Consider the following 14,988-nt stretch of genomic DNA (forward strand, 5'->3'; position numbering starts at 1 on the left):
ACTTGCACATCCGAACCATGTACACCTCACATGTAGTGGCAATCATGCACAACACATCCCACAAGTAAAACACACACGTCCTCAACAAACACGCATCAACACTCACTGGACTGGGCATCAAAGTCCGGCATCTCTCCCACTCCTTCGACCGATTCAGATGGTATGAACTCCGCAACAAGTGACTCATGTGGAGTGAGGACTTCCTCCTCTGGTGCAGGCCCACCGCCAGTCACCAGAGTCAAGTTGTAATTTGAGGCACGCTTAGCCTTAGCATTGCGTTTGATGTCATTCCAACGCTTTTTGCACTCTTGCGCCGTGCGCACCTACCTCATGGCCGAATGCACTGACATTTTCCGCAACATACTTCCAGAGGGTATCACGTTGGGCAGCCGTAGTCTGACTATTGGCACCCACTAGCATGTCATGGCTGTGGCCCCGCACGTATCCCACGAGGATGTCCAGTTCCTGATTGCAGTAAGACTTCTTCCTCGATTTGCAGGAGGTTGTGGCTGTGTGTGAGGTCCAAGCCTGTGCTGCAGGTGCAACCTTCCTCCTCTTGGATTGTGGCTCAGACCCTGGCTGGCTAATGCCACCCTGACAAGTATGGCCAGTGGGTTTGGTGGATTGAGCCAAGGGAGTGGCAGGTGGAGGGACGACCAAAGGCCTGACTTCTGTCAGTGGCAGCTGGGTGCCCTCTAATGGACCCTGTGCAGCAACATCTGCTGTGGCAGGGTCATTGACCGCAAATGTCCTGGTTGGCAGACTCACAACCGGGGTGTTGTTGGGTGCATCTGCCCCTGCACTTGCCAACACCCGGCTGTTTGGGGCAGCAGATGACATAACTGCCCCAGGGACACGTGTCTTGGTCAGGGCAGCCCTGCGTGCCCCTACGGTTTCCCTCCTGGCCCGTTGGAAATCTTCCAAGGGCTCCTCCAGTGCCAGTGCAGGCTGCGCTGCCAGACCCTGAGCCTGGGTGGTGGTGTCCACAGCTGCACCTGCAGCTACCACTACCCTTGGGCCAGTGGCAGTCGATGGAACGGACTGCTGTGTCACATGGGCACCAGTGCCAGATGCAGAAGCTGCATCTCCCGGAACTACAGGGGGTGGCGGCATGACTGCACTGACACATGGCATGACATTGTGCTCAAGTGCCGCACCCCTGCCTCTTCCCCCTCTGCGGCTGCCCTGGACACTTTGGAGTCCCCCTACTCCCTGGTCACCCTGACCACGCCCACCACTAGGAGTACGCCCAGCTGAGGCGCCCCCCACCTTTGGTGTCCTCCCAACCATGGCACAAATGTAGTAGTGCCGGCACAGATGGAGTAGCGCCAATGGGAGGTGTACATCACAATTGACCTGGCCAATTGGGGTGAAGGGGGTGGGAAGCAAGATGTTAACAGCCCCCCTGCACCTGCAAGGCTGTATGTGACCCCGGTGATGTAGTGACGGGTCACGCAATGCTCAGGCACCCCAAAACTGCTGGAAAACTGTGCACGAAACCCTGCAGCCTACGTGCGTGGAATCAACCTCCCGCAGTACGCAGTGGCACCCAGTAACACGTAAATTGCGTACGCGTAGGACACGCAGGCTACTATGACATCAAAAACGGTGCAATACACAGGGGCACCCGCAGTGAGAAAAATAGCGTGTGCGACTCACCGTCTGACTAGCGCGATGCAGAAAAACATGCGTAGCCAATACCCCCGCCAAAAGAAGAGGTACGTCCTTGATAGCTGTGAAGTTGTGATGGCGCGCGAAACAACACGAAGCAGCAACACACGTCAGTCTCCTCTCCACAAAAGGCATGTACAGCGAACTGCTGGCCCTGCTCACCTTTAACCCATGCTGAGGGAAACGTCTGTGCGTGTCACGTCACTTACGCGCGTAGGCCCTTTCCTCGGATTACACGCATTCACACAGGGACGTGCATTTTTTCGTGCGTGCGCTAATCCTCTATGCCCACATCACGGGGGAAACGCCCTCGCACGCCCCCGCGCCTCACGTCACAGAAGCGCTTACACGCGAAGGGCCTTTGGTCCAATGAAAACGCTGATGTGCTCACACGCTAAGCGTCTTTCCTCAAATTACACGCTGACGTGCAAGATTTTCACGTGCCAAATCACTCCATATCAAGTTGGCCACGCATACACACACGGAAGACCACGCTCCTGCCCTGAAGGCCATTTTCCTGCCCCCAAGAGTCCCAAGCACGCTCCCACCAGCCATCTGCTGCTGCCTGCCTGCCTGTTGCCCACGTACCCTGCTATTTGGTGCCTGCACGTCAGCCATCTGCAGGTGTCCAGTTGCTGTGTCCACCCCTGCTGGAATAGAAGACTCCCGACTGGGATTCCATCGCTCCACAGCCAACCCCAGAACCCAGTAGCCCACCCACTTCTGCCTCTGGGGTTGCCATGTCGGGCACATCTCCATCTGGCACCACTGGCAACCCCCAGCCAGAGAGGCAGAGGGACACCAGCTTCACTGCCACCGAAGTCGGTGTCCTGGTGGAGCATGTCCTGGGGCATTATAATGCCCTCTTCGGAACAAGACGCGCCAACAAGGAAGGACGGGAGAGGATCTGGGATGACGCAGTGGTTGCCATCAACGCTGAGGGGTTGGCAACCCGCAACTACCAACATGTCAAGAAGCGCTGGAAGGACTTCAGGTCCAGGACCCTCAACAAGGCCCGGCGCCTCGCGGAGGGGGGCCAGGTCAGCCTGAGCAACATCCAGATGAGGGTCTGGAACGCGTAGGCCCAGTGCTCCACGCCCAGATCCTTCGGAGGCAGACCCGTCTGGAGACGAGCGGTAAGTGGCCAAGCATTGCTGTGTGTGACAGGGCATGTTGCAGTGTGCTGGTAGTCTGATACTTGCCTGTATGTGTGACATAGGCCATGTATGGATGTGTGTGTGCAGGGACATCATGGTCATGTGTTGGGTGTCTTGACCCACGTTCAAATTATTATGCTACAACATTTGGTGCTGTGGGCTTACAAAAACCAAGATGGCGGAAAAACCCACATTTGCGCCAAAATCCAGGAAAACCGCGCAGTTTGTGCGCACACCAAAATGGTCGCCTGACCTGCCACCCACCAGTGTGAACGTGAGGGGCCCGAAGCACCATGAGCGAAATCAGTGATAAGGAATATGGTGCTGTTCATAATCTGTTCTTATTAATGTCAAAAATGGGTGCAATACTGGTGCTCACCACTACCAGAAAGCCAGCGTTTTAAAACCACCAGACACTTGTGTAAAACTGAACAAATGAACCCAATCCAGGCCAAAGAAAGACTTGCTAAGAGGTGGATACAATGTAAAACTATATTCTGAAATGACAGGAAGGAAGTAATTGTCTAATGTATGTATTGAAAATAGCTGGGGATGTCAGCAGTTTAAGTGAATTTGGGTTTAAAGCCACTAAAATCGAAATGTTTAGAATAAATGAGTGACCTACTTTTGAGTGTCACATAGGTTGCAATTGTTTAAATGTCATAGTTTTGAACTTAGAATCAGTGTTCTAGCTGCATGTGTAAAAATTGCAATGTTGGTTTGAATGTAGAAAACTGGGAACCAAAGTGACATTTAGCTGAAGCCTGGCTTAAAAAGATTGAATTCTGCCTGACAACTACCCCCGACAGGAGTTGAAACTTGATCAGCAGCTGTGTTCCCAGGCCTGGCTGCATTCTGCTGCCCCTGCCAAAAGGAGATGACACCTCTCTGATTGGATTAGGGGAGGAGCAGCTGGGCACTGCAGGAAACAGAACAATGAGCCTTCCTGGGCTCAGGCAAATGTTAAATTAGAGAGGGGGGTCGTAAATGGCTTCCTCTTGAGAGAAACAGGGAGGGGCAGTGCCTCTGTGAGCAACTTGGGTTGAAGGAAGTGGACAAACCAGAAATTCCACCATGTGCTTTGGGAAACCACACCCCTCTGGGCCAGAACACTATTTTAAAAAGATGGATAATTCATAGTACGGACTTGTTAAAATTATATAATTAATATCATTATTCTTGTGATTTTTCTGTGCACATTTTAAGAGGTGTTAGAACTCTGTACCATGTTCTGAGGCAAAACCCCATGAATTATGGAGATTGCAGACACGGGGTTCAGGCTAGAAAAATGAAAATTTACTGGAATATGTGTAGAAAGGCGGTGTACATTTGTGCCATTTTTGATAAACGTCCGATATTGGTAAACCAACTAAAAACGAAAATAAGTTGTCATTTTTGAATGCAAGCTCTTAGGAAGATCAGAGTTGAACAAGAATGTACCTTAAGTCATCTGCAATCTGTACATGTAATGTCTACCACTTGTGTATCTGGGAAATGTGTTTAGTTATGAAAATGATTTTCTAAGGTAAAAGCAAAGGGGAGTGTTCTTTCTGTATGCCATAAAGATAACTCACTCTGACTCACTGCTCCCTTCTCAAATCAGGTCAAAGAGAAATCCTTGACCTATCAAATCGTGAGTGGGTTGGGCAAAGAAAGTTAGCATCCACACCCATTTTCAAAAGACTTAAAAAGAGCCACTGGAAGCCAGACAGGGACATTCACTTTCCACTTTCTTGTGAGACGCTTTGCCAGGTGACTCCAGACTTCAAATCCATCAATCTCCAGAGACCAGAACTTTGAATCCAGACTCCAGAACTTGTAGCAGAGAGGCCTGAATCCACAAGCTGAATCCTTTTTCAGCAGGCCTCAAAATCATTTGTAAATTATTCAAACAGCCGGGCTGAGCTGTCAGATTCTGGCTTAGAACCTTGTGCCAGAAACACCCAGAAAGCAGAGCTGTATCCAGAACCGCAGACCGGATCAGACCAGATCGCTGTGAGCAGAACCAGAGATCCTGACCAGACCAGAACCAGAGATCCAGAACCAGAGAACCAGTACCAGAAACCGCCCAGAAGTCCAGTCCAACCTGTTGACCAGATCCGTGACGAGGCCCATTCCTTTCAAATTTATAGTGTGAGTACACAGCTAGAACTGTGCAAAACCCATCTCTTAGCTTAAAATAATCTGATTCAAAACATTTGAACCTGTCCAGAACTGCATCATAGAATTGTGTGTCCCTTCTCCGATTTTAAACCTGTAAAAGTGTCATTTTGCCATTTTGAATCATTATTTAGTTTCTGAAAAACCAGCTTCATAAAAACGTCCGTATCTCTTGAACCGTTTGTGCTAGAAGCGAGATTTAACTTTCATTTTAAAGCTAAGATGCTAGGCTTTCCAACTTTCTATTCATTATACTTTTTCCGTAATCACGCTCGACGCACTTGGAAAAAGTGCCGCGATTTGCGATTTGGCTCAAATTTCTTCACTTGTCAAAATAGCAGCTTCTTGCTTTCCTTTGCTGAAATTCGTTTGCAACCTGTCAATCATTCATAGAGCATTGCTAAAGTGATCCTGAACTAAGTTAAAGTAGCTATCACCCACCCTGAATCTCTTATAGGGAATTAAAATCATTTTTAGCATATTTTTTCCCTTCTTTGCATACCACCTTTAAAGTACTTTGCCTCTGTTTAAAATCATCCCTGTTTCTCTAAGCTTGCCAGGGGGGAACTGAATTCGGATTGTACTGTGATTGTATTCCTGAAGACTGTGTGTGTTACTTCCATCTCCTTACATTGCATAGGGGGGGAGTGAATTGTTAGAGAAAAAGTAATCATATTATCTTTTGCTGAAATCATATCATGTTTATTTCTGTACTGCATTTTATTCATCTTTGCATCTACTTGAAACCATAAAGCATTCTCAGCTACCTTGTTCTTTCCATACCAACTCCTAAGTAATAAAATAAGTGCGCTAGTGTAAGATTATCCATTGTTGATCATCATCATATTCTTAAGTGTGATATCAAATATTAATTTATTATAAAAGTGTGATATATATATATTGTTTAAATTTTCCAATAAATCTTTTAAATTGCAAAATAAACCTACTTCTTAGCTTAGTGAGGTCAGGGGGATTCAAAAAAAGGGGCGTTATACACGGGTTCATCATCCAGATTATAACTTGTCATAAAAATATAGAAATAAGGGCTTCCCTTGAGCAATCCCAGACAAGGCAGTAAAATGCTTCATTGGAGTCATTAACAGAGTGGGGGCTCGTAGCTGGGGATTCTGGATTAGATCTATCACATGTGCCTATTAATACAGTGTGCTAACTGACAGGATATATAAATTCTGTTGGATCACCACGCAATGTTACATTGTAAAAACACCCCTCAAAGGAACGCTCTAAGGAAACGGTCTGTTTTGCAAAATATAATACAAACTTCTGTAAGTCAGGAAGGAAATCAAGTTCCAGAATGACGACCTTGGTAGATATCAAAATAGCCACAGAACACCTCTTACATAAGCTATTTGTGAGAGGTGAGTGGGCTCATCAGGACCAGGCGGTCTGGTTGCAGGCAATCGCAACCTAGATCACTGAAACAGGGTCAGATATATGGAGAGATCAGGGTCCCTTACATGTGGCCCTGAGTGAACTATATATGGCCCCTAAGGCCAAGGATGAGCACAACAAGATTGCCAGGGTAGCAGCATATTTATATTTACATATGGGAGCCATACAGGACAAATGTGCTGAAGGCCAAGATCTGGCAAATAGGCAACTGATGGCATTAGAGAAGGCCCAATCTGACCTGGACTCTTCTGAGCAGAGGCTGCACAGGAGCCAGGAGTCAGGAAATGATAGTAGACATTACATCATTAAAATAAAGGAGGATATGGATATTCTGCAACAGGAAAAGGCTGACCAGGATACCAGAATTCTGGCTTTGCAGAAGGAGCATCAAGACAGTTTGGACTCCTTACTGCAGTGCCAGAAAAAGCTGGAGCAACAGATCAATTTCAACAGGGCATGCACAGAGCAGGTAGCCACCCTGCAAATCCAACTAGACAGAGAGAAAGAGGAAAGCAATAAATTGATTTTGAAAGACCTGGATACCCAGGCAGAGTTTGATGAAGAGCGCCAGAAAGCTCGTGCCCTTCAACGGCAGAGGGACGACCTGGCGGCACAGATGCAGGCTCTTACTCAGGAAAGGGATACCTTGGGCCAGGAAGTCTGCCACTTAAAAGAAAAATTCAAGAAAATCACTTGGCCCTGCAGGGACTGGGTGACCTCAAAAAAAGAGCATCAGAACTTGTTATAGCGCACCAGGAGGGTGGAATATGTAGGCCAGTAGGGATGGGACTCAGGAGGTAACCCTCCTGCAGCAAAGACTGGCCCAGTATTCCACGACCAATCAGGAGGCACAGAGAGAGAATGAGGCTCTCTGTCAGCACAATGATAGGCTCCAGCAACAGGTAGCCATGCAGGAGAGACTGATAGAGTCTAGTAAGGCCTTAACTGAGGAACTGAAAGCGCAGGCTCTTGCATTGCAACAGGGAGCAGGGGCTGATAGAGATGAAGTTTGCTGGGAAAGGGAAGCACCTGAGCATAACCTCAGGAGCCCTAGTACCAGAGGCCTTCATCTCTCCCAGTCCTTGGACTCTGCCACCCCCATGTCCCCTGGTGCACATGAGCACAGGGCCACAGGGAGGGCAGATTACTATCCGGCCAAATGTATGGGGTTCATAGGCCAGTACCTCCCAGGAATGGATGGGCGGGCATCCAGGTATGGGCACCTAAGCACAGTGCAATTTAGTGGGGAACCTCAGGAGATAATGCCCACTAAGGGCATCCTGAAAACCTCTGCCCAGTTAGATCAGTGGGGGGGTACCCATCAAATCCTGGCAGCAAGGAGGGATCTGAAGACTCCTCTGAGCGGCCCAGGACACAGGAGACCAGGTCCCCACATTCTCCCAGCCATTCCCAGGCTTGCAGAATCCGTGAGAGCCTGGAAGATCAGACGGGAACCTCTGGGAGCAGTGCTTCAGAGGATGAATGGACCAGGGTTACCCGAACTAAAAAGGCCAATAAGGCAAAAAGGGCCTTGCTTAAGGACCCCTTAAAGCAGATCAAGGCAATCAGGAGTGTCATCACGCCTTATCACAAGAACACTAAGTATTCTGTTTGGGAACACTTGGAGCTCTATGAGCAAATGATGGAGACTTTCCATTTGAAGGACAGCAGTAGCTGCATTCAGTATGTCAAATGGACATTCTCCCCAGAATACTCCAGTTTCATTGCGGGGATGGAGGACCAAAACCATTCAAGATGGTCCACATATAGGGCGGCCATCTTGAAACATTTTTCTGTTCACCGGAATCCCCAAGAGGCTCGCAAGGCAGCCTACAATTTGCAATGTGGGGAGGATCAGGCCCCACAAGAATTCGTGCAAGAATTGAAGTGTGCCTTTGCGCAGACCACCAGAAGGGTGCGCACGGACAGCAGAGAATTCATCAACACATTTTTCCATGCACTCTCCAAATACATAATAACCCAGCTCGTGAGAGATTTTCACGAGAAAAGATCTTTAGACTGGGTAATTGAGCAAGCCACCCGCATCTACGATGGACAGAAACCGGTGGAAAATAAGAATCAGCCCAAAAACCCCAAAACCAACAGCACCCCAGCTGCTGCCAATGTGGCAGAGGCAAAGGTTGCCCCCGTTTTAGATTTGGAGATGGGGGGCCTAAAAACCTGCCTGCACCGAACAATTCACAGCCCAGAAGGCCCTCGGGCCAGTCACAGACAGGGAGTCAAGGAGGTAATCGCACAAATGGGGTCCCTCACTCCCCTGACTATGTAAGTCCCCGCTATAAGGGAAACAGGCCAATCCTGGGTTATGTGTGGACTCCTCCAGCCCAAGGGAGGGGATCCAGCCAAGCACCTGACCCAGGGAACTTCCATCCTAACTTCCCACAGGAGGGCAGAAATTCCCCAAACACTGGGCAGAACTTTTATCCCAGGTATCCACCCAATTTCCAACCCCAAAACCATCCATCCTTCTTTCCCCAATTCCCTGAGCCCAGACAACCTAATCCGGGAGAGGGGAGGCCAAGGGTGGAGGGTTACCCAAATCTTCCCAACCCAGGGTATTACCAGAGAAGGGATAGCTACCATTCCCGGGATCAGCCTAGGGGAGAAAACAGAACCCTGTATCTGCCTGAGCGGGTTTCACAACTTAAGCGCCAGGTCCAAAATATGGCACGGGATCTGGGTCACATACTGAGGGCTCAACAGAACCCTCAGATGAGCATGCCACCGCAGAATGCCCCAAACTCTGGGCCTGGTGCTCCAGAACAATGACGGGGGCTGCACCCCGATTACCAACCGGTTCCCAGGGAGGAGGCACAAGGTTAAGGGGGGTGTAAAGCCTTGGAGGAAGCTTCCTTCCCCACTTGTAAACAGCCCCTGGAAACCCAGGAACCAGAAACAAAATCTCCTACCCCTGAAAGTCTGCCACCCAAGGAGCAAAGAGGAGGTAGGAGAAACAAAGGACCCAAACAGACCCATTTTGTGGCGAAGGTACAGGTCTTCCAATTTGAGGGAGAGGGATCCTCAGAGGATCCTGGGAAAAGGATCTTCTCCTTCAGAGATGGGGGACCTCCTCCCAAGGAAAAATGGGTCCCAAGGGATTCCAACCCAGACTGGGTAGATGTGGGGATTGAGCTGTCGCTGCCCATCATTCTATCCCAGAACCAACAAGAACGAAAACCCCTGGTTCAAACCTATCCTGGTGACTGCCTCCAAAAAGGGGGGGCAGCCCAGAACTGGAACCAGGGGAACCCAAAACCGCATCAATAGACTGGTTAGATGTGGGGATTGAGCTGTTGCCGCCCATCATTCTATCCCAGAACCAACAGCATCAAAATCCCTGGGTTCAAACCCATTCTGGTGACTGCCTCCAAAAAGGGGGGGCGGCCCAGAACCGGAACCAGGGGAACCTAAAACCGAATCAATAGACTGGGTAGATGTGGGGATTGAGCTGTCGCCGCCCATCATTCTATCCCTGAACCAACAGCATCAAAATCCCCGGGTTCAAACCCATTCTGGTGACTGCCTCCAAAAAGGAGGAGGGGGGGCCTGGACCGCAACCAGGGGAACTCAAATATCCTCTTTCAAGTTGCCAACTTTTTCTTGCAGATTCCCATGACTCTCCACCGAATTCTGCCCAAATCTCTTCTCTCTCAATGTCCAAAACCAGAAAATTAGCCCACCAGTTGTCCAAAAATGTGCATTATCTGTGCCCCCTTGAGGAGAAGGAGGGAAGATACTATGCCCCGGTACAAGTACAGGGGCAGGGTACAATTTTGGCACTGGTGGACATTGGATCCCAAGCTACTCTTCTGCCCAAAAGGGCCTTTGATGAACTAAATGCAGGAAGGGGGGAGAAATACCAGATTCCTCTCACCTCTCTTCCTGGACAACTGCAGAAATTTGACGGGAAGGAAATTCCCGTCGAGGGGAGTGCAGATTTGGGCATCAAAATTGGGCAACGCAAGGTGAAACACCCGGTCATAGTAGTGACTCCAGAGGGCACCCCTTGTTTACTAGGGAATGACCTCCTGAAAAGGTTGTCAACCCTAATAGATTGCGTAAACAAGGTCCTCTGGACCCAGACTAGCCGACCAATAAATTAAAACAGAGTGTCCACTATGTTAGTTTAAACGGCCCCTGCCACATGGTTGAACAAAAATCTGACCAAGTAGAATTTCACTTCCAGAACAACCAAATTGCAGACGTGACAGTAATAGCAGTAGGACAACAGACTGGTGATGGGGGGTCCTCTCTATTTCTGAAAATCAACCTTCGTTCCAGTTTAAGGTGGTATTCCACACTGGAAGGAAATACTCTTTACTAATCCACAATCAGATATTCCCACTCTGATAGTCCAGAAAGATGTGAAATCAGCTCAGAGCGTGGCTGATATTCAACAAATTGGAGAGCAGATGTTCATCCCTGTTCAGTTAAATGATGGGAAGGACTCTTTTCTCGCCCGAGTGTGTGTGAACAACGGTAAGAGCTTCATCAGCAAAGCCATGTTCCGCCAACTCCCAAAAGATCCAGCCATTCCCGCATTCAAACTGATAGACAAATGGGAAATGGACCTGGAAGCACCTAATTCCCAACATCTCCTGCCAAGCAGGTGTATGCTCAAAATCTCCATTGGCAACAAGAGCATAGTCCATAATTGTTGGGTCTTGCGAGACGTCACTGCCGCCTTTTACTTAGGCAGTGACATTCTCAATCGCTTTGCCATTAGTTTGGACCTAATAAACATCAAAGCTTGGTCCCGATAACGGATAATCCCATGGGCTTTGAAGATCCAGAAAAAGCATTTAGGTCAGCTCAATTGCTACCTTATGCAGTTGAAATTCAGATTAAAGAGGAAGTCACCATCCCAGAAAGGACCCAACAATTCTCCCTGGAAGTGAAAGTTAAAAGAGGACAAAAATTGAAAAACCCTGATGCTTATATTCATCTAAATGCTTCTCTCCAACAGCAAGAGTTGGGGGTAAACCCAACAACATTAGTCAACATAGAACATGACACCATTCCAATAGAGGCGGATAACAGCGACTTAAAGAGTATTACTCTAGCCGCGGGCACCATTATTGGAATGGCGGTTGATGACTGACATTTCTCCATTGATTTATGAAATGAACTGTTAGGACCTATCCCCAAGGACTGTTTTGACAGTGACAATGATGACAATACAACACCAGACATGATCTTTACCCGGCATGGGGGGAACTTCCTGGTGTACACTTCCTGCCCTTATGATAAGGAAGATGTGACTTGCGACTTCAGAGGGGATGAGGTGATTTTCCAGGTCCATGAGGGCTGCCTTTCCCACCTGAAACCTCCAGTCCAAATTAACACTCTGACCAGGGACTTCTCCACCCAGCTGGAGGAGGCCGCTGAGATAGCCAAACCAGAAGTCTTACCCGGCTTCAGGCAGATGGTGGAAGAGAGAGTCAACCTAGCTGATACCTGTGTGACTCTGGAACAGAAGCAAAAGTTGAAACAAGTTTTCTTGGATTTCCAAGATCTCTTTGCGTTAGACTCATATGACTGTGGTCGCACCGACATCCACACAACAACAATTCCCACGGACCCTGGCATGAATTCAGTGTTTGTGAATCAATATCGTTTGCCTCTCGCATCCATGGAGTCCCTTACTGAAAAAATTAAGAACATTGAGTCCCGGGGAATAATCCGTCCAGTACACAGCACCTTCAATAATCCGGTGCTGGGAATATTGAAGCCAAACGGCCAGTGGAGACTCTGTGCCGACCTTAGGGAGCTCAACAAACCTGTCCATACTTCCCGATGGCCTCTGCCCTACATTGACCAAGGGATGGCCCAGATTCAGGGTCACAGGTATTCACTGCAATAGACCTGACCAATGCATACTGGACCGTGCCTGTCAGTAGGGAGGACCAATACAAATTGGCTTTTACCTTTGGGGGCCAGCAGTACACATGGACCCGGACTCCCTTCGGATACCTCAACTCCGGCAATGAGTTCAACATTTTCCTACACAAGGCCTTGCCTGACCTGGGTGCAAGGGGTAACTTGGCTTATGTAGATGATGTCCTCATCAAAAGTTCATCTGTGGAGGAACATATAGCGGAGATCCGTTATGTTCTGACACAGTTGAGGGCCGCCGGAGCCAAACTTTCCTTTCAGAAAGCACAGTGGTGTAGAACCCGTGTTAATTTCTTGGGGCATGAGATTACTCCTCAGGGTCTCTGTCCCCAAGAAAAGAATGTGGAAGCACTTCAGAAACTGAAAGACCCCACAACTCTGCGGGAACTAAGGAGCCTCCTTGGACTGACTAATTACAGCAGAAAGTTCATTGAGGGCTACGCAGAGATCACTAGACCCCTGATTCATCTTTTGAAGGGGGGGTCAAGTGGGAATGGGGTCCAGAACAATCCAAGGCAGTAAGACAACTCAAAAGAAGACTCTCACAAGTACCCTGCCTAGCTTACCCTGTCAGAAACAAGGAGTCCTTCCTGGAGACAGGGTTCTCTAATAAATGCTTGACGGCAGTATTATACCAAAAGCATGACAAGGTCAATAAAGTAATCTCCTATGCGAGCAAAACTTTATCCTTGTGGAGGAAAAATTGAACGATTGTGAGAAGGCACTTCTGGCAACGGTGTGGGCATTGAAGAATTACCGCCCGTTCATCCAGGGGAGTGCTCCACACCAGCCTCTGCAATATCTCCAAAGTGACAGAATCCAAGCTGGAAATGTAATTCCTGAATGACTTCCTGGATTCTGTCAATGCAAGGCTTTCCTGTGGAGATCAGATATGGCCAAAACAAGAAGAGTCCCATTGCGCAAGGTCTGGCTGACTTGCATGATTGTGCCAGAGAAAACTGTCTCAAGGACGAAAGTCTAAAAATCAAGGACAACATGGAGGCATACCTTAATTCCCCACACAAAGTCTTTGAAGAAGACAAGTGTGAGGGAATGCCCACTGTCTATGTGGATGGATGCTCTTACCATGTTGACAACAACGGGGAAAAAGAACGGGTGGCCGGCGTGGGTAATGCATGGGTGAAGGAGTCCCCAGAACCCTCCGCTGGGTGCAAAATTGGTCCCCGAAGTAGTCAGGTGGCAGAATTGATGGCTGTGTATAAAGCCATCCTCACTGCTGTCCAACATCAACTCCATGAACTGGTCATAATCACAGATTCAGATTATGTACGGAACGGGTTTGTGGAGCACCTGGTCAATTGGAAAACCAGAGGCATGCTATGTGCTAATAACAAACCCCTGAAACATGGGAAGTTAATCCAGAATATTGATGATCTGGTCACATCGAATGGGATGACCATCTACTGGAAAAAGATGAAGGGTCATTCCAAAGTAGAGGGACCGGACAAAACTGGAAATGACTTAGCTGATCAGCTGGCCAAAACCGGGGACATCCAAGGGGATCTAATAGAGATTAAGTCCCTGTTGGGGGAAATCCGGGTCACTGCTATCATTAGGTCCCAGACAAATGCTCACAATGATATTTCAACTGCACAATGGAGTAAGGAGACCCCTGATGCTGATTTAATTACAGCTCAGAAGGGGGATCCAATAATTGGTAAGTTTTACCAACACATTGAGGACCCTGAGACCTTTCCCCTGACGGATACCGATTACATTGGGAAAGAGGACCTTAGTGTGTTGATAAATGTCCAAAAATGTTCCCAATCCAAGACGGCTTGTTGGTAAGGAAATCCCAAGCTGGCCATGATAAGTGGGTGGTCCCTACCTCATTCCGAAGACTGATGTTAAGTCACGCCCATGATGCGGCCACCGCCGGTCATAGGGGGTTTCATACAACACTTGAGATCTTAAGAGAGGTTGCATAATGGCCACACATGGGACAGGACCTCGACAAATACTTGAAGGGGTGTCTTGTGTGTGCACAATTTCAGCCAACATCCCTCACACACCGGGCGCCTCTCCAAAAGAGGGGATGACACTGCCATGGTCATATTTGCAAATCGACTTCGTAGGCCCTGTGATTCGCTCATCTAGGGGAAACAAGTACATGTTGACGGTCACATGCTTGTCTACCAAGTGGGTGGAATGTCTCCCGGCCCCAAACTGCAAGGCAGAAACAGCAGCTGCCCTAATGATTAACCACATCTTTTCCCGTTTTGGTCTACCTCAAAGGATTGAGTCAGACAGAGGAAGCCATTTCACCAGCGAGGTAATGACAAAGATGTTGGAGATACTGGGGGTCAAAAGGAAGCTACATATTGCTTACCGGCCAGCCTCTTCTAGTGCAGTGGAGAGATACAACAGAACCATTGTGGGCATATTAAAAAGGTTTGTGGCAGATTCTGGGCCAAGTTGGGATATCCGATTACCTCTGGTCCTAATGGCCATCAGATCTACCCCTTCATCTGCAACCAAAATGTCACCATTTGAGTTGATGACTGGACGCAAGATGTGCTTCCCCAGCATTTGCTCTACAGGACCCAAGAGCAGACATTGATCAATGCCTCCACGACTCATGAGTATGTGGAGAATTTGAGGAAACACCTCCAACATGCTTTTGCCTATGCTCAGCGGAATCTAGAAAGAT

This window comes from Ambystoma mexicanum, chromosome 7p, assembly GCF_040938575.1.
Source record: "Ambystoma mexicanum isolate Mex_15411 chromosome 7p, UKY_AmexF1_1, whole genome shotgun sequence".
Classification (NCBI taxonomy): domain Eukaryota; kingdom Metazoa; phylum Chordata; class Amphibia; order Caudata; family Ambystomatidae; genus Ambystoma; species Ambystoma mexicanum.